Genomic DNA, 23,118 nt, shown 5'->3' on the forward strand with positions numbered 1-23,118 from the left:
TATGCATTTTGGGCTATACCCATCCATTTTTTAACTGAGGTTTCTTATTAATCAACTAGCACATTAATACCTAGAGTTAGTTATCTGCATTTTCTGGTTTGTTGAAAGCTATTTATTTCTTTTGGGGGGGGGTTACACAGTAACTGCCATTTAACAATTCACATGCAGAAGTTACAATTTGAACAATTTAAACTTGCTAAGAGAAGATGGGTGTCATTCTGCACTAGAATTTTTTTTTTAAAGATTGAGTTTTGAATACTTAACATATCTCTGTCATGTTTAAAATGAGGCAACATAGAGAGCTGACTGCATGGACTAGTGGGCTTATATAAACAGCCCTTCTAAGATTTCTAACAGCCCAGGGACAGAATATTCATTTGATACACAGAATTACAGTGTCAAGGTTCCAATCAATATGACCAAATAAATCAGAACTCCGAGGCAGGAAAAATCCTCAAAGAACATGTTTACTGGATATATAATATCGGCACAGTCAAAAGTGAAACCAGATCTAAACTATCCCTCCAAGATTCAAAGTAATATAATATAACAATTCCACCCCTTTGATCATGCTACCCAATAGAAGACCTTGGCAGGCTTTCTGACATAACAATCCCCCTCTTCTCCTCCAGCCTGGGAATGATTTTGGTTCCCACAAGAGTTGCTCCTGTTTGGACTACCACAAAGACAAGCTTCCCCCACCCACTTCTTGAGGCAACTTAGAACAAAAAAAAATGGCTGCATCCAGATTCATTGAAGAGTGGACACACAGTTTTCTTAACTGTCTCTTCCAACAAAATAGATTAGGTCTTCTGCTGTAACTTATCCATTAAAGTCAACAGTCCAACAACCTGAATAACTCAGAGTCACAAGAGTGAGATGTGTTTAAATTAAATAAACGAATGAATGAATAAATGAGCAAACAAAAGTGAAATGAAAAATGATTTCTTAATTCTTTTATTGTTTGGCATGGCAGTTTCTTTGAAAATGATAAGGCATTCCTCATTAAGAAATCTGTCAAAACATAGAAGAATAAATAAGGAGGTAATTTGTTTTAGTTTGTGAAAGGAAATTTGAAGAATTAATTATTAAACCCCTCCTAACTCTGTGTTTTATTAGAATGAATGATTTTCAAACACATACAACATTGCAAGTAAAGGCTAATTATCAAAACTCAGTAAGACGGAACATTTCCAAAATTTCTTACCCAAGTTTCAGTTCTTGATTTGAAGCTTTGATTCAATTATAATTCAGTGAAATTAGGAATGATTCCATGAAACCCCCTTTGAATTATTATGTAGACTGTTGCTCTTACAGTAATTTTTATGACCTTTTAATGTCTAGTCTGTTGTTCGTGTCCCTTTTTCTGTAATTTTCAGTTTTGTCTTGTTTGGCCTATTAATAGTCTGCTAGTTACAATTTTGCTAGCTGAGCTGGATGATGTGTGTGTGTGTGTTTGTTCTGATGTGGACATAGGGACTTAACTGAGAGTATGCTGGGTGAAAACAAAATTGGAAATTATCTGTAGTAACTTTCCTAGAGATGTCTTTCCTGGAACATCAAAAGGGAAAAATACATTTGATATTGAACAACAATAACAAAAAAAAAAAAAAAAAAAAACTCAAGTGGAGGCTATCTTCCCATCACCAAGATCCAGCTTGAGGACAATTTTATCTGTCTGTCTGTCTGTCTGTCTGTCTGTCTGTCTGTCTGTCTGTCTGTCTTCTGTCATCTATCTATCTATCTATCTATCTATCTATCTATCTATCTATCTATCTATCTAATAGACTGCCTATTTTTAGGCAGTTTACAATAAACAAAATAACAATAAAAATAAGATAAAATATTACAAGATTACAACAATAAATACTAACACTAAAATTGAATTACAAATGATGGGAAGGAAGGGAGAAAATGTACATGGGAGGAGATGGTCTCTTAATTTAGCCCATTAACCACCTCCAGAATGACATGTCCCTAAGCCAATGCCATCCATATTGGACTTCTTGAAATGATAGGTAGATTTTCCATATGCTGGGGCAAGCAGGGAATTCAGATCAATCTGAGTCAAAGAAATAGAATAACAGAATAACAGAGTGGGAAGGAACCTTGGTGGTCTAGTCCAACCCCCTGCTCAAGTTGTAAACCCTACAACATTTTGGACAAATGGTTGTACAATCTTTTCTTTAAAATCTTCAGTGTTAGAGCACCCACAACTTCTGTATGCGAGTCCTTCCACTGATTAATTGTTCTAAATTTCAGGAGAGTTCTAGTTTGCTTGCCTTCTTGATTAGTTTCCATCCATTGCTTCTTGTCCTGCCTTTGGGTGCTACGGAGAATAGGATGAACCCCTCTTTTTCATGGAATCCCCTTAGAAAGTGGAACACTGCTATCATATCGCCCCTAGTCCTTTTTTCCATTAAACTAACATATTCAATTCCTGCAACCTTTCTTTTATGTTTTAGCCTCCAGGCCCTTATCATCTTTGTTGCTCTTCTCAGTACTTTTTCTAGAGTCTCAACACCTTTTTTTAATATATTCTGGACAGAATCAGGAGTTTGCCACAAAGTGGGAACCTACAATAAAAACAAATGGTTCTGACTATTTATACAATCTTCAAGCTATACAATAACTATTAGGCTGAATATTAGTGTGAATGTTGATATGCTTGCTCAATTGTTTTTAAGATATTCAGCTGTGAAAATCCTCAGTAAAATCCCTGATTTAAAGCATTGATATGAATAATGTTGGTAAAGTAATAGCAAAGATAACACTTTGAAAATACAAGAGAATAGGTAATACCTCTTTAGGCTTAAAAATACCAAGACTAAACCAAATTACCATCTTAATTAGGTGTTCTGCATATAGATTGTCAAGTATCAGGTGGACCCAAAAAGCTTTGTCTTTAACAAAGGCTTTCTTTTCTACAAAGTATGCTTTTTTTCTTCTTGTCTATAACATTTTGCTTGTGTTCTACAGAAAAAAAGATGATTTAAAAACTCTTCTGTTACTTTAGATGTATTTAGGCTGCTTCTGAATCAAGGAAAGTTTTGCTAGGTTCTTACTACATTGGATTCAGTCTGCTTTTTCAAAAAAAAAAAAAGTTTACTAACAATTACAATGAAGGATGTAGCTCTGTTAAAATGGTGTATTTCACAGATCTGGTCAGGTTTGATTTGTGCTTTTGAATTAGCCTTAAACTGAAGGATGCCTGGACAAGTTCCTGAAGCTTTTTTGGCAATATTTTTAGAAATGGTTTGCCACTGCCTTGTTCTTAAGGGTAAGAGAAAATGACTGGTCCATAGTAGTCCAGTTGGCTTCATGGTTACGCAAGGACTAAAGTTACACTCTCCTGGTTTCTAACTTAGTACTTCAGTCACTACACCAAACCAGCATGCATATAATTTAGTTTTTGCTTGCTTACTTATTTGCTTATTTAGCATAACAGTACCAGCTAGGAAAAACAAAGAAAAGTCAGTCATCTCTGCCTATCTCATTTTTTCTCCCAACATTAATAAATAACTACTGCTTATAAAAAGTCATAAAGAAATTATTTCCGAAGACCTTGGAAGGTATATTGAACTTTGAAGTTTCATCAAGGTTCAAAATTAAGTTTTACCAATGAAACCAGGAAATAAATTATTCATGAAATACCATAACAATGAATAATTCAAGAAGTGCCTTTAATTAGGTGCTTTAAAAAAATCAGCAACAGTGTATCAGGACTTTAATGACTGAAGATCAGATCTGATCTTGAAAACAAAGAACTTTTGCTGGCAATCAAATTACCTAGTAATTATTACCAAAGTTATTACTATTGAACTGCTATCAATAATGTTTATGCCTCAGACACATTTTGCATTATGATGAATTGTACATATGAAATACCACAGAATTAGAATTGCAGCAAAGAGATTTTTAATGACAATACAGTGGCATTTGTAAACTATATTATTAGAGTTGGAGGGAGGGAGGGAGAGAAAAGATCTATGAATATTTTCATTACAGTGAAAAGCCAGGTTATGCATTCTTTGTTCCTACTGCTGCTTTCCCTCACAGTGAGTTTTTCTTTCTTAAAAAACTTAGGATAGTTTTTTTTCCTATCTTATTTTTAGCACATATTTAGCATCAGTTGTATTTTTCTTTATCTATCATTTTAAAAGATTACTTTAAGATACTTATTAATTAAGGCAGCAGGCTAGAAAGCAAAAGACTGTGAAGTCAAGTCCTGTCTTAGCCATGAAAGCCAGCTGGGTGACTTCGGGCCAATCACTCTGTCTCAGCCCATCTCATCTCACAGAGTTATTGTTGTAGGGAAAGTAGAAGGAAGAAGGAATATAATAATAATAACAACAACAGCAACAACAACAATAATAATAATAAAGTTGGAAGGGACTTTGGAGGTCATCTAGTCATGTTCACCACCTTAAGTTATTTATAAAAGTAGTAAAAGTAGAATATAAATAAATCATACATAAAGTGATAAAATAATATATTTTTACTTCAGTTTAAGAAAACTTTATTGCAAAATTTAATAAAACCCCAGTCAGTCTTACGTTCCTGTGTAATACCTTTCCCAGTAAGATATATGGCATATGCTAATAAATTCCCTAAAATCTCAGCCTACTCCTACAGTATATGCATTAAAGTCCTTCAGAGGTATCTGCAGAAAGTTTTTTTTTTTTTTTTTAAATCCTCAAATGGTAGCCACATCAGTGCACTTAAGGCCGACTCCCTTTTTACATGAATCGTGTGATACAGGTATGTATGGGGTTTCAATTGTGGCTGCCAGCTTGACTTTTTAAATTCCTTCTGTCCCTGATTTCTTACCAAGGATAATAAGAGAATATAATATGCACCATAAAATATTTGATATTCCCCTATTTTTGCTTCCCAACCACCTAGTTGGAACCTTATAGTGAAGAGTTAAATAATGCAATCATAGTACACTATCATTGTAAGGTTTTAATCCTTTCTCTTAAAAAGATTAAAACCACAGCCACTGTTCTCTAACCCAGCCAAACAACAAAAATATATTCCACTAAAGAGTAGCCAGGCCATCTTCTCAATGTTCCTCCTGACTAAAAAATGTGCTGAATGTAATCTGGGGCAAAAACTAGCTGCAGAAGAATGCTTGATCTGACATGCCTTGATCTGACATGCTACAGGCAGATTCATTTATCAGATGCAGTCAGAACAGTAGGCATGTTCAGCATTATTAATAAGACAAATGCACTATGAACATTGCTTTATAAATATTTTGAGTATAGCAGAGTCTTCTTAGCCCTTTAGTAATGTTATTTGACAACTCCTGAAGCTCTCAGGCTAATTGTTCAGTTTCCGAATTCTGACCATCTGTTAGCCTGGTAGATATGCCATCTTTTTGCTATTGCTTAGTGTAACAGCAGATAATCTGTGGAAGGCTGATGATAGAACTTAAGAACAGCCCATCTGGATCTGGAACAAGGCCCATCTTAGCTCAGCATTTTGTTTCTCACAAGGACAGTGTTATGCCTCTGGGGTAATCACAAGCAAGAGATCGAGATATACCTCCCCAGGCACTGTTAATCTAAAACTGGAGGCGTACTGCTTCAAGCAAAAAGAAACAATGAAGCTTCAAGTTCAATTGCCCTTGATAGATCTGACTTCCATGAAATTGTCTGATCCCCATTACCATATCTTGCATTAATGAATTCCATAGGTTAATCATCCATTGTATAAAGAATTTGTTATTTCTTTTGTTAGTTCTAGGTCTCTGTCCACAACTCTGACAAAAATTTCCCTTTTCTCATGATATTAGAAGTTGGAGTTACACATGTAAATGGGTCAGTTGTGTATTCAAGACAGACAAAAGGAAATGTTTTTTTTTCTGCATAGCATGTAAGTGGTTCTTAAGAGCCCATCTCAGGAAAAGAAGAATCAGACCCTATGCTCCCAAGCTGTGGAAGGCCATGGATATGGCCTTGAAGGGAATATAGAAACAAGGACAGAAGCATTCCTTTCTTTATCATTGACCATTCTTTGTCAATGTTTACATCACCTTCACTGTTATTATTTTTTTGTATTTTGCTCTTCATTTTTGTTATTAATTAAAAATATTTAAAGGAAGAGATATCCCTAACTCAATAAGAAGTAAAGGAACTTGTTTTGCAAATAAAAGTTCTTTTCCCCCCTCTGGCAATGAAGTAGATTTCCTGATGTGGTCTACATCAAACAGCTGACACAGGTCAAAGCAAAGATGTAGAGTCACACACACTATTCCTGTGCTATATCAGCAGAATCTGATTCAGACAAGGAGAAGTTTTTCTAGTCCGTTACCTTTTGGGAATATCACTATTTGAGCTTCAAAAGATAGTGAAGCACAGAAATGTTTGGCAATGCAAAAAGACAGCAAGAGCAACTAAGTTTACTCAGGAGTAATTTACTGAAAGCAAAAGTTAACCCTGGTTAGAGCCGCTGCTGGTATTTAAAATACAAACTCTGCTATTCTGTGAAGTCCTCTGTGACACTTGTCTTATATACAGACCATCCTTAGAATTTGATTTGATTTGCCTTTGGATTCTCATTGGTCTCTCCCTTTAGTAGTTGTCTTCTCAGTGCTTCTGTGTATGTTTGTGAAGCTTGGACTAAATTTACTATCTGAGATAAGCCTGGCAAATTTACTATAACCTTAAAGCAGATAGGCACAATGGCTCCTAAGGCTAAAACATTATAAGGAGGGTAAGTCTGTCATTGGGAATTGATCATTGTCGCTGTATTAAATCACAATGTTCACAGCCCGTATTACCCCCCCCCCCAATTAAAAGAGTCTGCAAAGAGAGGATTTTTGCCTTCATCCCTTTGTGGATTTTACAATTAGTGTAAACTCAATATTTTTTTTCTGGGGTATACAAATATTTTAAATAAATAAACAGGCATCTGTTGGAAGCAAGATCTTAGAATAAATATCTGTTTGCTCCAGGGCAACAGGGACTTCTTATTGTATAATGTTTGCCAAGGAATAGTAATAGCTTTTAGTACTTAGTACTTGGACTTATATATCACTTCACAGTGCTTTACAGCCCTCCCTAAGCAGTTTATAGAGTCAGTAGTTTGCTCCTAAAAATCTGGGTCTTCATTTTACTGATCTTGGAAGGATGGAAAGCTGAGTCAACCTTGAGCCAGTGAGGATCAAACTCCTGACAGTGAGCTGAATTAGCCTGCAATACTATATTCTAACCACTGCGCCACCACAACTCCCATTATTGTGAAATATTAATTTTATGTGTCCACACCATTTATGCTTGATGAGCTGGATATTTGCATACATATCATCCTTTAATGAACATTCCTGGGTGCAAAATATGAAGCAGGTAAACCTTGCTGAATATCAGACAAGGTAAATGTCTAAGAGACATGTTTTAAAACTCCTCCAAAGGAACCTGAGAAAAGTATAGTTTGTCAAATAAAATTTTATTGGAAGATTTTACCGCACAGCATACTTTCTGATATTGCCTTTAAATTATTATTGTTACTGAACCAATGACTGGCATTAATAACCCGCAAGGCCTTATATATCCCTTCCTTTATGGAAATAGCACTCTGTTCAGTGCTCCTTTTTTTATTACTGATGTGTTCCAGTGAATCTGTCAATGGATTATTAGATATTGAGGCTTTTTGTATGATTTAGAAGTGTTCTGGACCATTTATGAGCACAATACTTCTTGGTTGTTTTTTAAAAAAAAATTCAGTCCAGATCAGGTTTATGGATCAACCTGAAAAAAAAGATGTTACTCAGTGGTGGGATTCAGTCAATTCGCACCACTTCAGCAGAACCGGCAGCTAATTTTTGGTTGCCCAGGCTCAGAATGGACTTCCGGAAGTGACATCCACACAGAGAATCAGATGTTCAGATATTTGAATCTGACTACTGATGTTACTGCTGAAAAACATCCACTCATTAAAGGTAAGGTAACTCTTGAAACAACAGTATCCTTTGCTTCTGCTTTCATGGAACCTGAATAAAAGTCAGAGCCCATAAATATATAATAGACAGGTGAGGAACCCATTCCATTCAGCGTGGTTGTCAGTTTGTTTTGGTTGTCAGTTTGTTTCTTAATTGAGATTTTATAGACAATGCTTAAGAGTGCATGTTGGCTCAGTGATTAAAAATGCTGAGCTTGTCAGCCAAGATCTGAGTGCCACGTAATGGGATGAGCTCCCATTTCTTACATTCCTTACAATTTTAGTCCTGTGTAAATATATTAAGTTATAAATTGTCTTTACTGCTTGACTTCAAAACTGCTTTTGTGCAAATCAGTGCATATCAACCTTAGTATAATCCGCCTTGAAGACCTGCTGAATGGATTAGCAAATAAATTATGTGACACATTAGATGTAGATATACTCTGTGTGTGTGTGTGTGTGTGTGTGTGATAATCCTTTGGGTTCAAAAAAGACATGCTTTTGTGTATTCCATCTGTGAACACGGACATGGCTATGAAGTCCCAATTGCAAGCATAGAGTTTGAATATCTGTTTAATTAACTGAGATAATTGCAGCTTTTATAATATAAACCAGACTTATTCAATGTGGGACTATTTTGTAATACATTCCAGATTTATTTACCATTATAATGCAGAGAGAGAGAGAGAAAAAAAACTCAGACGTGAGCAAAAATTGAAGTGCAAATTATCCCAACCCATCTTTCTTCAGTCTAAGGAATCATGTATTCTGAGCCCCTTTTCTTGCTATTCAATCCTTCCTCCCTTGCTTTTCTCATTCATTACTTTGTGGGAGCCCAGCTGATCAGAACTCAATGTTTATTTGGACGATGTTGTTCACTTTCTTTTAAAAATTGATCTATATAATAAGAACAAGATGAGGTTTAGTGATACTGGTGTTCAGTTGGGCAGAACTTCTCAACTTACGGATGATACCAAGCTATTTATAACTATGGAGGAAGAAGGAATTTCAGCTACCTGTGCTGAATAGATTGTACAAGAGGAAACTCTTCCTTCAAAATTATAGCAATGTATCAAACACTTTGGAGTGAACAATGGAGACTTTCTGAGTAAACAAACTCAGTAACTATATTTTACCTGCTGTCCCGCTGGCTTTCTGGTTTGCTACCTGCTGCTGTTATGTATTTAATGTTAGCCTGCACAACTTGTGACCCACTGAGCTAAAGGCAGCCCACCTGTGACTTTATGATATTTCAGATTTTGCTACCTGTTTCAGACTACAAAAGCATAAATGCTACAATTCAACTAGCACAGTGCAGTAAATCATGATTGAAAAAATGCTACATTGGGCATGATAGGTTATATCAGTGTGCAGAACCACCCAAATAACCAAAATATAACTGATGAAATGTTCAGTCAGTATCTAGATCTACAAACTATCATGAACATAAATGCTTATTAAAATTCATTGATATTTGATTAAGTATCCCAGATTATGATTAACAGATGCCAGTTATCTGTCAGCTGGGGAGTACATAAATAAAATTACTCAATTCAATAAAATTTAAATCCAATCTATGTAAATGAGTCTAAGTACAGTATACAAATACAAATCAAAAAGCTTTGCTGGGTAAAACCAATGGCATATCTGGTGCAGAATTCTGTATCCTAAAGGGATCAAATGGATACACATAGGAAATTCACACATATGGACAGGAGGACTTCTGGGTAAGTAAAAAATTATAGAATAGAATTAAACTTGACATTTGAACAACAATTTGCACATCCCAAAATAGCTAAAACTCCAAAGCATGTCTTTTTAAAAACAAAAACTGTTGTAATACTGTACATTTAATGGCACTAATTAGTTTCCTACATGGATTTGACTTTATATAGAAATATTACATAGATATATCTATATCAATATTAAATACAAATATTAAATTTTAAGAATGTATTTACATTACATTGGACAATAAAGATTGTGGTTCCTGAACACTTTTGGGTGTATATTATAGATTTTTGGCCGCTAGTAATCATGAAAATAGCCATAGTTTAACTTATCACGTACCATTTTATAGAAATCTTCTATTTTTACACAATGACAATGTATATCTTTTATCACTTGTATGAAAGAAACATACATAAACATGGAACTGTTGTTGAAGCACATTCAGTACATCAAGTATAGAACTGGAATATCTGTTGAAATCTAAAAGTAGTGACTGCCCTGCTTGGAATACAGTTTGGATATACCAAGTGCTGATATTACATATGCAAATGGGGCAAGCATGCAAGAGAGTCATATTATTATTTTTTTTTTTAAAAAAAAATGGCCACTCTGAAAGAATTTGGTTTCAGGACAGAAAAACGTGGCACATAAATCACTTGTTTTTCATCATTTAAAACTTCTAATTTCTGATCAACCTCAGTTGATTTATCTTCTATTTTTTAATTCTTTGTTGGTTTTCTGTGATCATCTGTTCAAAATTTTCAATTTGAGAATCGATATTGTTAATTTTTTGTGTCAGAAAACATTATGCAATTAAATGCATTATAGTCATTAAAAGTTAATTTCATATTTCTCAGGATTCCTATGTGATACAATCATTCTGAAATTATATTTCTGTTCAGTTTGAAAGGTCTATCATAATCAGCAAAAGTTTTTCAGACAGCAAAACTTTTGCAGAAATTTGGTACCACTTTATATATAGTTGCCAGGCAATATATTAGGTTTAAAGGAAAATGTAAAACCAATTAGTAGAATTTATTGTAATATTTTAGAGATCAATGTTCCACAACAGATACTCATGTTTGGTCTTCTTTATCTTAATTTTTGTAATGTGTTGCTTAAGAGAAAAGATGAAATCAGTAAATTTATTAATAGTGGCTAGGCGAAATGCACACATTTCTTAAACATGTAGCTAAGATATCACTATGAAAGGTTTTTATTTTTAACTGTTCTGTATGTTTCTTATGGTCTCTTACCTGGCTCATTGATAATTTTCAAATATCTTTGCTTGCCTATTTAAAGTCAATATATCTCACCTCAGTAATCTTAAGTGCTAAACCTTTTCTACCTCTTGTAGCAATTATTGTCCTGGAATTATAATTTTTCTTACATTAATATTTGGAAATATGGAAATTATAGTCAATATATGACTTTTATTTTGACAAACTAGTTTCTTGTGGTTCATTAAGGTGCCGGCCTAGAAATCAGGAGACAGTCAGTTTGAGACTGTCAGTTCAAGTCCAGCTTTAAGCATAAAAAACTGACAGTGATTTTGGGCTCAGCCCAACCGACTTTGTAGAGTTGTGGGAACATAGAAGGAGGAAGGAACATTAAGTATGCTCATTGCCTTGAGCACTCACAAAATAATAAAGCTGGGATAAAAGTATAATAAATAACCTGTCTACAATCTCTACAAACTGCAGCATTCTCACAGATACTGATAAACAGTTTATTTACAATTATCCCATTCAAAAGGGGATGCAGGGTCAAAATGTTGGAGTAGAAATCAGTGTGACAGGCATTCATACTTTTCAAAACCTAAGAACTTGGCATTGCAAAGTGATCACTTTCCAGACAAAGGGACACTTAAATTGACACTTATTAGTAGCAAAGTAATTCTTTACTCAAGTTCAAATATATATCTTCAGTCTCCACAGTCCTATATGGCCAGCCTGTGACAAATTTTTTGCTTTTAACAACAGGAAAGTGGTCACTTCCTGAAGTCTGCAAGATTTAATAGAATGATCATTGGAGCTTTCCCACCAGAGTCACATTGCAATTTACTATTAAGTTTGTTTTTGTTGTTGTATTACCATATATTATAAATAAATAAACTCAGTTATGCTCTGTTCTATTATTGCACATTATAGCAATAGCAATAGCACTTAGACTTATATATCGCTTCACAGTGCTTTACAGTCCTCTCGAAGTGGTTTACAGAGTCAGTACATTGCCTCCTATAATCTGGGTCTCCATTTTATCGACCTTGGAAGGATGGAAGGCTGAGTCGATCTTGAACTGAGGAGAATTGAATTGCTGGCAGTCAGCAGAATTGCCTGCAGTATTGCATACTAACCACTGCACTACCATGGTTCTTTTTATGGTTTTTATAGTTATATATTTGTATCTGGCTCCTTATTTCATACTGAAAAAATAATACTGTTAAATGTCAATACAAACACTAACACAATCAGTCCATCTGCTGATTTCTGAGAGAGAGGATTCGTATAAATAAAATTGCATGACTATATCCAGCCATAATCCTGAAACTGCAGGTATGCTGATTCTCTTTTTGAATTACACAGGAGAGCAAGCTTGTAAAATTATTAGGCTCTTTCTAGAAGCAAATTATTTTAATATATCTTCCTCACTCTACCTGTAATTAAGATTTTTAATAGTTTTTTTTTGTACAGATTAAATGTTGCACTATTTCCTGCAGAAAGTTCATCTTTAAATTAATGATGTTTTTTGTAGACAACTGAAAGCAGTTATCTCCTGTTGAGTTGGAAGTATTAAGATGCACATAGCCTGCATTTCATTATGAATTATTAACACTTCTTAGACTCAAACACAGGTCAGCAAAAGTTTACACATTTTGTCTATTTTCTTACTGATTGTGTACGTGGTGTGATTGAATTGTAAAAGAATGAATATAATAAACCACATTGATATAATATAATATAATAAAACACATTCTATACAAGGCGTTTTTCCTGGCACAATAAACTGCTTATTGAATTATGGAAATGGAAATTGAAATCTCAAAAAATAAAATAACTGTTATAAAGCTTATAAAGTAATAAAATGATAGATATATAGATTATTTTAATATGTCTCCCTCACTGTACTTGTAATTAAGATTTTTAATAGTTTTTTTGTACAGATTAAATGTTACACTATTTCCTGCAGAAATCTCATCTTTAAATTAATGATGTTGTTTGTAGGCAACTGAAAGCAGTTATCTCCTGTTGAGTTGGAAGTATTAAGATGCACATAGCCTGCATTTCATTATGAATTATTAACACTTCTTAGACTCAAACACAGGTCAGCAAAAGTTTACACATTTTGTCTATTTTCTTACTGATTGCGTACGTGGATTGTGTACATGACTGCTTTTTGTTGAATTTTGCTTCTCATCAAACCTTCATAAGAAATCCAGCCATATTGCAGTCTTTCCATGGGGCTCATGATATTTATTATCACATCAAATCTTAACTCATATCAACTCTTAAATGATTTGAGAGAACGAATGAAATTCCTTTGATCTATTATAATTTTAAGCACAGATTTATTTCATATTTATTTATTATTCACCATGTTCATTATATGGGAATAGGAACTTAGGTTTTTTTTATTTATTCTTTTATTGTTTTTAAAATTATGACAGAAAAACAAAAGAGAACCACAAAAGATAAAATGCATGCATTGTCAAAGAAAATGAAAAAAAAAACACATAGAAAAAGTGTTTTTATAAAACTGAAAAAATACAACAAAACAGTATAATACATCATTTTGCCTGCAAATATTACATTTCTATATAGTCCTTAATGCAATTAATGCAATTATTCAAGTACATAAATATGCATTTATATGACTATCATATTTTACATACCATATTTTGTATAAACGAATCCCAAATGTCATTATTTTTGCAGTATAAAGTCTACATACAATCCGCTCATAGATGGCAAGTGCAATCAGGTTTTTAATCCATTGAGTGAAATGGGTCATACATTTATCTTTCCAATGCTGCACTATCAGGTTTTTGTCCATAATAAGAATCAATTTATGTTGTCTGGTTATTAAATTCCAAATACTAGGTATGTAGTTTAAAAAAGGGGAATAGGAATTTAATATGATTTTATTATAAGGAATTTAAATCTCGCTCAGCCACTTCTGTTCAATAGCATTTCTATGGCATTGAGTACTTGCCCTTGAGGAGAAGACTTATGAAAGTGGTGGTTTAAACAACTAAATCCAATGCAAATGCTATATATAATACTTTGCAAATATGTTTCATAAATCTTCCATTTTTGCTAATCGATTCTCCTTATAGAAACATGGTCAATCTTTTTGATGGTTGTAAGAAATATCTGATTGACTGATTTGGCATAGTTGACCACAAGGTGTGGAAGCCTTCTCCAGAGACAGCAATAATGGTCTGATTTATTATGCTGCTGTTATTAATAACTGCATAGTTTAAGCATTCATTTTATCAACTTGCAATTGATTATATATTACCTTACTATTCTGTACTTTCTGCAATGCATTCAAATATGTCATTTCTCCATAAGAAGATATGGAGATAGATAGATGAATGAATGAAATCAATAAATTTTGTAACCAAGTAGACATCTAAGCCCAGATCGCTTACCTTACTCTGATACAATAATCACTACACCCAATTATATGTGTAGAAACATTTTTCACAGGAATGGTTTCCTCTTTCTTTTTGTGCCACATTTGACAAAGCAATTCAACTGGGATGAAATATGACATTTTTCTTCTCTTAGCATTGTACTGTAATTTTATTTTTATATGTGTAATTTGAACCTTTGTTGAATACAGCATTGAACTGAATTGCATTTTATTGCTTAAATTAATAACATTTCCCAAATGCAGGCAAGCATATATGCACAGACAGTGAATTATAATTTATGTATAAATTTATTCTTTATTGAGCAGTCCAAGTTTTTTCCCAGCTTGCCATGACAGTTCTTCATGCAATCTGTTTTTACTAGCCTTTACTATGCATGTAGTAGAAAATATGAATTCAGAAGCAAAACAATCCAAAGCAGGGAGACTCCAAGTTTCATGAATGCATATTTGTGTGTTGTCAATGCTGCTAACATTGGATGTTCTTGCTTTGACAACATATGGAGATGCAGCCTTTTTCTTTCTTATACTTTACTCTTAGAATTAGATGATACTGGGAGAGTGGGAGGAATGTGATGGGAGTTAGTTAGACATACAAAATTGTAACAAGAACTGATAAGGCATGACCGGAAGAAAAAACTGGGTGGAAAGCCAGCATTTCAAACTAATTGGAGAATGTGATTTATGACTGTTAGTTGTAGGAGGGAATTGTGCTTTGATCTATGTGCTGAAGGGAGGGGAAGTCAGATTTTGGCTTCAAATATGTACCTGCTGAAGCTATGTTCCAGTAAAGATTCTTTAAGGTAAACAATGTCTCTAAGTTCTTTGAAGAGTTTTATCTTTCGGAACCATGGCACATGTTGTTGTGGCCAGCAAATCTTCAGCATGCATCATCTCTACCTCATACAAATACAAGAATAGGACATGCAGAGCTGGGAGGGAAAAGAACTATTACAAAACAGCTATTCTCTTAAGCAGTAACTTCTCTTAAGCAGAAGTTACAAGATCCTTGGACATTGTCTAAGAAAGACACAAGCTCATCTTTGGCTATGAAAAAGAGAAGAACAGTTACGAATTCCTTAAAGAATCCCAGACCAAAAAAATTGGGAAGAATTTTGATCCATTTGTTTTAACACAGAGAATGAATCAGTTATCCTCTACAGTATGAATTGTTCTGAATTTTGTAACTGGGTCTCAGAAAAAACAGGTATATAAAATATGTTCTATAGAAAGATGTGTTTCAGTATGCTATTTATAACAAACTGAAGACTCATGCAGATGTTGCTTCCTGCCTTTCCACATTAGATGGTGAAATAGAATGCCAATGCTTCTAAACATTAGTAAATGTGGGGTAAACATCTGAATAAATTAAAAACAAATAAATAAAGTACAACTCAGTGGGGTTCATCTGAGTTGGGATGCTGATATGGTTAGATTGTTGGCCCAAGAAAAAGGAAGAAGGAAGACATTGGATAAATTTTAAACCTGGACAGACAAATGATAGCTTATGATCCATGCTCTATTTTTATTATCATAATTTCTCACCTAAGATTTTTATTTTGATGTTACTAGAGTACTGTACAAGAAGCATAGTTTCTTGATTAAACCAGAACTGAAGCAGTAGCATCTATAATAGCTCCAGCTCACAATCTGTGAGAGGGTTAGCTTCAATTTTGGAATTCATTCATGTTCAAATATTTACCCAGCAACACAGTATGTAAATTCCAAACCTAGGATCCATGGTAGTGGAGGCCTCTTAATGACATTTACAAGAAATCTTTGCTTACTGGCCATTCATTCAGTGACCATTTAAAGTTATGATACCACTGAAAAAGGAGAATTCCAAAGGTCTTGAAAGATGCAGTGTCATCACATCCTGCAATCATGTGAATACAATTTGGGCATTTGGCAACTTACATCAAGTTGCAATGCCTTACAGTTATTTGATCATATTTTGCAACCTACAATGCCAACTTCTGACAAACAAAGTCAATGGAGAAACTGGCTGGAAGTTGTAAGTTGTGCTCACGTGACACTGTGTTTAACAACCATGGATGATTTGCTTAATGGTCATAGCTGGAACTGATGTTATAAGTCTGATAGGGTCACATGACTGCACCACTTAATGACAGAATTATCAGTCCCAATTATGGTCAGTAACTGATGACTACCAGTACAAATTACACCATTACTCTTTTGGTTTCAGCCAAATCATAACGTTTTCTGCAGCACTTTAAAAACAGGAGGTAAGTTTTCTTTCCCCAAAAAGAATAAGTCAAGCTCCTTGATGTCTCTGTTAATTTCAGCACTCTCATGTATGTGCACTTGCATACATTAAAGAGAGGAATGCGAAGATAAATAAGAACAAAAACGAATCTTGAATCAACAAGTCTGCCCAGATATCAGCATATGTTTTTCACTTTATCGGAAAGAATGTACAATAGCTTGATTTTATAGCTTATTTTCATTGCTTCCATTTGTTTCCTTAGGATAATGCCATTTAAAAAAAAAGTATATCTCAATGTTGTAGTGAATAATCTTGAAACACTGGCATACTTTTGAAAGCAGGGAAAATCCAGAAGCCTTTTGCTTAACGAAGGGCATTGCATCTGAATTAACATTTCAAAGAGCAGCACAGAATCAAGGGTAGGCTGTATTTTTAAAGTATCATTTATCATTATCATCTTCTGTTTACTACTTTTTATCAGCTTCTCTTCGGAGTTTCTTTTTTTCTTAGCTACAGTATTTTTTCTTCCATTATGTAAGGTAATATTTTTCTTTGTCTGCTGCTTGTAACCTGCTTTTTCAAAAGGAAGCTCACAAATAATTCCAAGAGATGATTTAACCTAAAAGCATTTAATGGTGAGGTTTTAGCATGCGATATTTGTTTACCAGTTTTAGTAAAGAATGTTATAAATCTTGATAACTAAACTTTACACTAAACATTAAATTAACCTGCTCCACAAATTTTTATTACTGAACAAATCTTTAGTGTCATTAACTGATCATGAATCATACTATGTCCGTCTTGATTTTTTACACCTTAGAAATACTGTCTTTATTTATTATTTATATATTTTAAAAAAATCTAATAAATAGCATGTTTAAGAGTCTCATTGGGGGGAATCTTTTAGACCATATGGTTGTTGTTTTTTACTTCCACAGATAAAAGATATTGGAAGAGATTTATTTTATATTCAAAGAAAGGGACACATTATAATATTATTCTGTGTGAGATGAATGATCTGGAAAGAGTGCAGAAAAGAGCAAAAAAGATTATAAGGGGGCTGGAAGCTAAAACATATCAGGATTAGTTGCAGGAATTGGGTGTGCCTAGTCTAGTGAAAAGAAGACCTAGGGGCAACATAATAGTGTCCCAATATTTGAGGGGCTGTCATAAAGAAGAGGAGGTCAAAGCACCAGAAGTCAAGACAAGAAACAATGGATGGTAACTAAGCAAGGAGAGAACCAACCTACATATAAAGAAAAAGTTCCTCATGGTGAGAACAATTAACCAGTGGAACGACTTGCCTTCAGAAGTTGAGGATGCTCCATCACTGAAGATTTTTAAGAAGAGATTGAGCAGCCATTTATTGGTATAGGATGTCCTGCTTGTGCAGTGGTTGGACTAGAAGTCCTCTAAGGTCCCTTCCAACTCTGTTATTCTCTTGTAAAGCTTCAGTTAGACCTTAATGTTGATCAATTTTGCCTCCATTAACAACTGTGGATATAGAATGGAATGGAAATCCACAACTTCTTCACAGAGGAAGCGAGATATGTGGAATTATGCAAGAAAGTAAACAAATTTAATGACCTCTTAAAATGAGATGGTCTAATACATTTTTTAAACCAGTGATATCCTATATAAAATTGCTTTGGACATTTGTGAAAAAAAGCTGCAATCTCTTTAAATGGCAAATAGCCACAGCAAAACATAAATATATATGCTCAAGAAATGTCAGGGAACAGAAGTTCTCCATAAGACTCATAATTATAATATTGATCATGATTATTATTGGAAAGATAAACATCCTAGGTAAAGCTAAGTAAAGCTTATGAATTGATTGCTTACATACCTTCCTACAGGTACTTCAGTTCTATAAAAGTACAAGGCAAATGCTCTGCTTGGCTGGGTAAGATTAAAAGAAACAAGTCATATCCAGCTTTGAAAGTACATACCCGACAGCAGTCCTCAAGCTCCTTAAATGTCAGAATATCCTTTTCTTCTTTCGCCTTCCTTTTTCTCCCATCACGATGGTTTTCCCCCAATCAACTGCTACTTCATTTTTATTTCTTCCTCCTCTGAAAGCTGTTAGGAACAGATCTCTCTCTGAGAATGACAGAGCATAATAAGTCAGTATTAGCTCTGTGACAGCATGGATTATAGCCATGTACTGAATTAGATACAAAAGAGAATAAAAGCTTTCTTTTTTTTGAAAAAGTTGTGTGGAAAGATATTATATTATGAGTATTGTTAAAAATAAAATCTATTATGCAATATTGAGTATAACATATTGTATATCTGATTTGGCTCACAGTTTGTAGCCACTACTACCTATGTTCGGTATTTATAGAAGGCAGCTAAGCTGTTTATTCAAAAAAATATGATTCAATAGTTTATGTAGACATGAGAGACTGCTTAAAGGTAATGAAAGCCAATTGAGAATGCTTCCCCATAACAGAATAGCAGAGTTGGAAGGAGCCTTGGAGATCTTCTAGTCCAACTGCCTGCTCAAGCAAGAGACCCTATGCAATTTCAGACAAGAGACAGTCAAGTGACTTCATTAAAGCCTCCAGTGTTGGAGTACCCGCAACTTCTGAAGGCAAGACATTCCACTAGTTGATTGTTCTCACTGTTAAGAAATCTCACCTCAGTTCTAGGTTGATTTTCTCCTTGCTTGGTTTCCATTCATTGTTTCTTCTCTCGCCTTCTGGTGCTTTGGAAAATAGGTTTAGCTCCTCTTATTATATGTTACATATCATGTAACATATAATATATAATATAGTAGTGTATTGTATTGTATTATTATATATAATGTAACATACGTTACATATCATGTAACACAGTTCACTCCAAGCAATTGCTGAATCAACAAATTCTTAATAGCAATAAAATGTGTTAATAATACAGAAATAAAATGCATGGACAAAATACATTCTACTTGTATTCTTAGTTGAAATACTCTTCCTTTGTAAGTAAACTATTGTTATAATATGTGTCATAATACATCCATCCAATGCTTGTTTGTCAGTACTGCAGTATTGCGTTTTCCCTAATTTTGCAGTAAAGCAATTTTTTAAAAACATCCTGTCACTAAATTATTCTTGATTCTTTTCCGCATCTACTAATTTTGTTTTTAAAAAACAGCACTCACTTTCCATGGCCTCCATTTCATCATTTCTAATATTTTGCTCTTATATTGATGATAGCAGATTACCAGATTTTCTGTTGATTAGAATGATTACTGAATTTTTCAGCATAAAATGGAGGAGTAGAAGAGAGCCACTTTGGTATAGAGCAGGAGTAGGCAACCTTGGCTCTTTTATGACTCGTGGACTTCAACTCCCAAGGTTGCCTACCCCTGGTATAGAGGTTAAAGCACCAGGCTCAAAAACTGAGCAACTGTGAGTTTCAGTCCCACCTTAGGCACGAAGCCAGCTGGATGATCTTGGGCCAATCACTCTCTTAGCTCTAGGCAAATTGCTTTCAAAAACCTTGCCAAGAAAACTGCAAAGATTTTTCCAGGCCGTCACCAGTAGTCAACACTGACATGAAGCCACAATATATTGTATGTACTGTATATACAAAGGCAGAAGATTTTGTGGTAGTACCATGGGCCATATAACCCCCAAGTTGTCAAGGAATATCCTGATTTATTTCTTTGCGTGAATTCAATATCACAGCTCCCTTCTCCATTTCACAGAAGTGACTGGCTAAATTGGACAAGCAATGGGTGTTGTTTGGCAACAATTTGCCACTGTAGAAAAATTGCATTATTTCTATTAATGGAAACTTCTCTTTCATTAATTTTGCTTTATTGTAAAAACTCTACACAACAACAATTAAAGGAATAGCTGGTAACAGTAGTTGACGCTTATCTATTCAGTCCAGGATATTACATCTACTTAGTGGCATTAGATAAACAGAAAAGTCAGCTGGGAATTGGGAATTATGACTTGTAATCTTTTGTCCTATTGTAGGCTTCCAGTGCCAAAAACTTTAGCCAAATGCAGCTGTGTTCAGATTTTACTATACTTGCCAATATAGCATTTCACAATTTTAGACAATATACTGTAGTTGTGGAAGCTCTACAGTAAAATTGGCCAAATCCCAAGCTTTCAGCATATCAATTTGTGACAATGTCATTCACTTTCTATTAGTCTGTAAGAGAAAATAACAAACCTTTTCTTTAGTCTTTTCTTTAATCTACGTATACAAATAAAGGAGGTAGATAAAATACAATAACATTCCTATTTTCCATCACTGAGATCTTTCATCCTTTTATTGGTAGCTTGGATTGAAAAACTATTTTAGTCAGCCTGAGGGCTTGTATTAAGCTAGAATGCCTTTTTCCTTGCCTCTCTTAATATGTGGCCTCCAAACCATATCACAAAATACTTATTTGCTCTACAAAGCAGACCTATTTAAAAACAAAACAGGCAAAGTCAACATATTACTTTATTTTAGCACATGGAAAGGTTGAGTAGTTCTTCAGGGCAGTTATTATTAATAATTAAGGGTACATCAAAATAAAATAAGTTCTTACAGAGCTGAAAGATTTTGGTGACATTTGTCAACTCCATTGTTATTTCTTTTACTGGAGAGAGAGAGAGGGAGGGAGAGAGGGAGAGGGAGAGGGAGAGGGAGAGAGAAAGAGAGAGAGAGAGAGAGAGAGAGGGAGGGAGGGAGAGAGATGAATAAAAATAAGTGACATATAAAATAAAGAGATTGTGCAGATCATATGAAGGGGGCAGAGGAAACTTGAAGGGACTGGCAAGATTGTGTGATTGCACCTGGCATTCAGGAGGACATAGCTGCTTTAAAGTTTCATGGAAAATTTTTCAGTATTGTGAGCCAAGCACCCTCTGAATCATTAAATGGCCATATAAAACAAATGAAATTTTCCCTTCACACCAATAACATACCACAGTCCATGCTGAGTAAGAATGGCAATAATGTTCTCCAAAGGCAAATTTTGTAGCAAACTTTTGGGATGTGCTCAGAAAGCTTACTTCAGAGATTGGGGTCAATGTCTTGTGACCCTTAATACTTACTGCTTGGATAAATTTCTAAATGGAAGGAGAACTTATTCATAATTTCCATCCATGATCCAACCATTTGTGCTGTTCTTTCAGTCTTCCGAAATCTGCTCCACTGCTTCCTTTCCTCCTTTCTTTAAAAAAAAATACTCAAATTTTGTGATCTGAACAACAAAAGTGGCATTTATGATAACATTTTCCATAGACATCAAACTGCATTGTTGTGGACACATCATCAGCGAAGAGAAAGAGAGATAGAGAAGTAACCGGGACATACCTTTTAAATAATTATCTAAAAGGTCCTTGTGATTGTATATCACTATACAGCAGGCATGTCAAACTGCTGGCCCATGGGCCGGATGTGTCATGCTGAAACCGGGCCTACCCCCTTGTCAGCAATGGGGGAAAAGTCGCAATATGTGTGCCATACAGTTTCTCTGTAAATACTTTTAAGATGTAATTTGACATCAGATGGATTTATTGTATTGCTTTATGACCTCACCTAACAATTCAGTTCCTCCCATCCTCCCTCCCTCCCTCCCTCCCTTCCTTCCTTCCTTCCTTCCTTCCTTCCTTCCTTCCTTCCTTCCTTCCTTCCTTCCTTCCTTCCTTCCTTCCTTCCTTCCTTCCTAACACAGTATTGCAGGCTATTTCTCCTGACTGCAAGCAATTTGTTTCTCACAGGCTTGAGATTGATTCAGCTTTCTATCCTTCTGAGGTCAGTAAAATAAAGACCCATATTCTTGGGGGTAACCACTTAGAGAGTGCTGTAAAGCACTAGAAAGTGGTATATAAGTGATATTGCTATTGCAATTTAGGTTGTGTACATTTTGTATAAGTCTGCTCCTTAACTGTAATTGCTGCTGCCATGTTTTTATTCCAGCCTTCATTGTTGTTTCACCTTTTTTTTAAAAAAAATAGCAGGCTATGAATCAACTACACTGTTGATTCACTGATGTGTGCTTGGAAATAAGTGTATTGTTCTCACTGAGACTTAGCTTTAAAAAAACAGAGGATGCTTTCTCTTCATCTTTCAAAATGGTTAGGGAATTTGATATCTTCCTTGATAAATCTTGCATTCAGAATTCATATGTTACTGCATCCTGAAAGAAGACTGCTAAAGTTATTTAACTCATAATTCAAGCGTTATTATTCAACTTCAGGTTTGCTATATCTTCAGTTTTTATTCAGTTAACATTCAACTAAACTATTGCTTTTCACTTTTTAATCTTTGGAGGGAAGGGCATGAATATATTATTTTTATTATTTGAGATGTAGATGAGACATTACATTAGAGCAGCTCCATTCAAAAAATACATGTGGCACTTTCCAAAACCATTACAATTAAAAGATTTTTTTTTATTATTCCCTCTTTGGCATTCATTCAGTGTAAAATGATAAGAAATGAACGTTTTTCTTAAGTATATATTATTCCCTTTACCTGGGAATATGCAGTGAATATTTGTGCTGGGATATCAGATTCTCCATGAATACAAGCAATTTTCTCATACCCTACTTCCCATTCTG

This window comes from Crotalus tigris, unplaced genomic scaffold (assembly GCF_016545835.1).
Source record: "Crotalus tigris isolate CLP2741 ecotype Arizona unplaced genomic scaffold, ASM1654583v1 scf7180000017993.1374955, whole genome shotgun sequence".
NCBI classification, from domain to species: domain Eukaryota; kingdom Metazoa; phylum Chordata; class Lepidosauria; order Squamata; family Viperidae; genus Crotalus; species Crotalus tigris.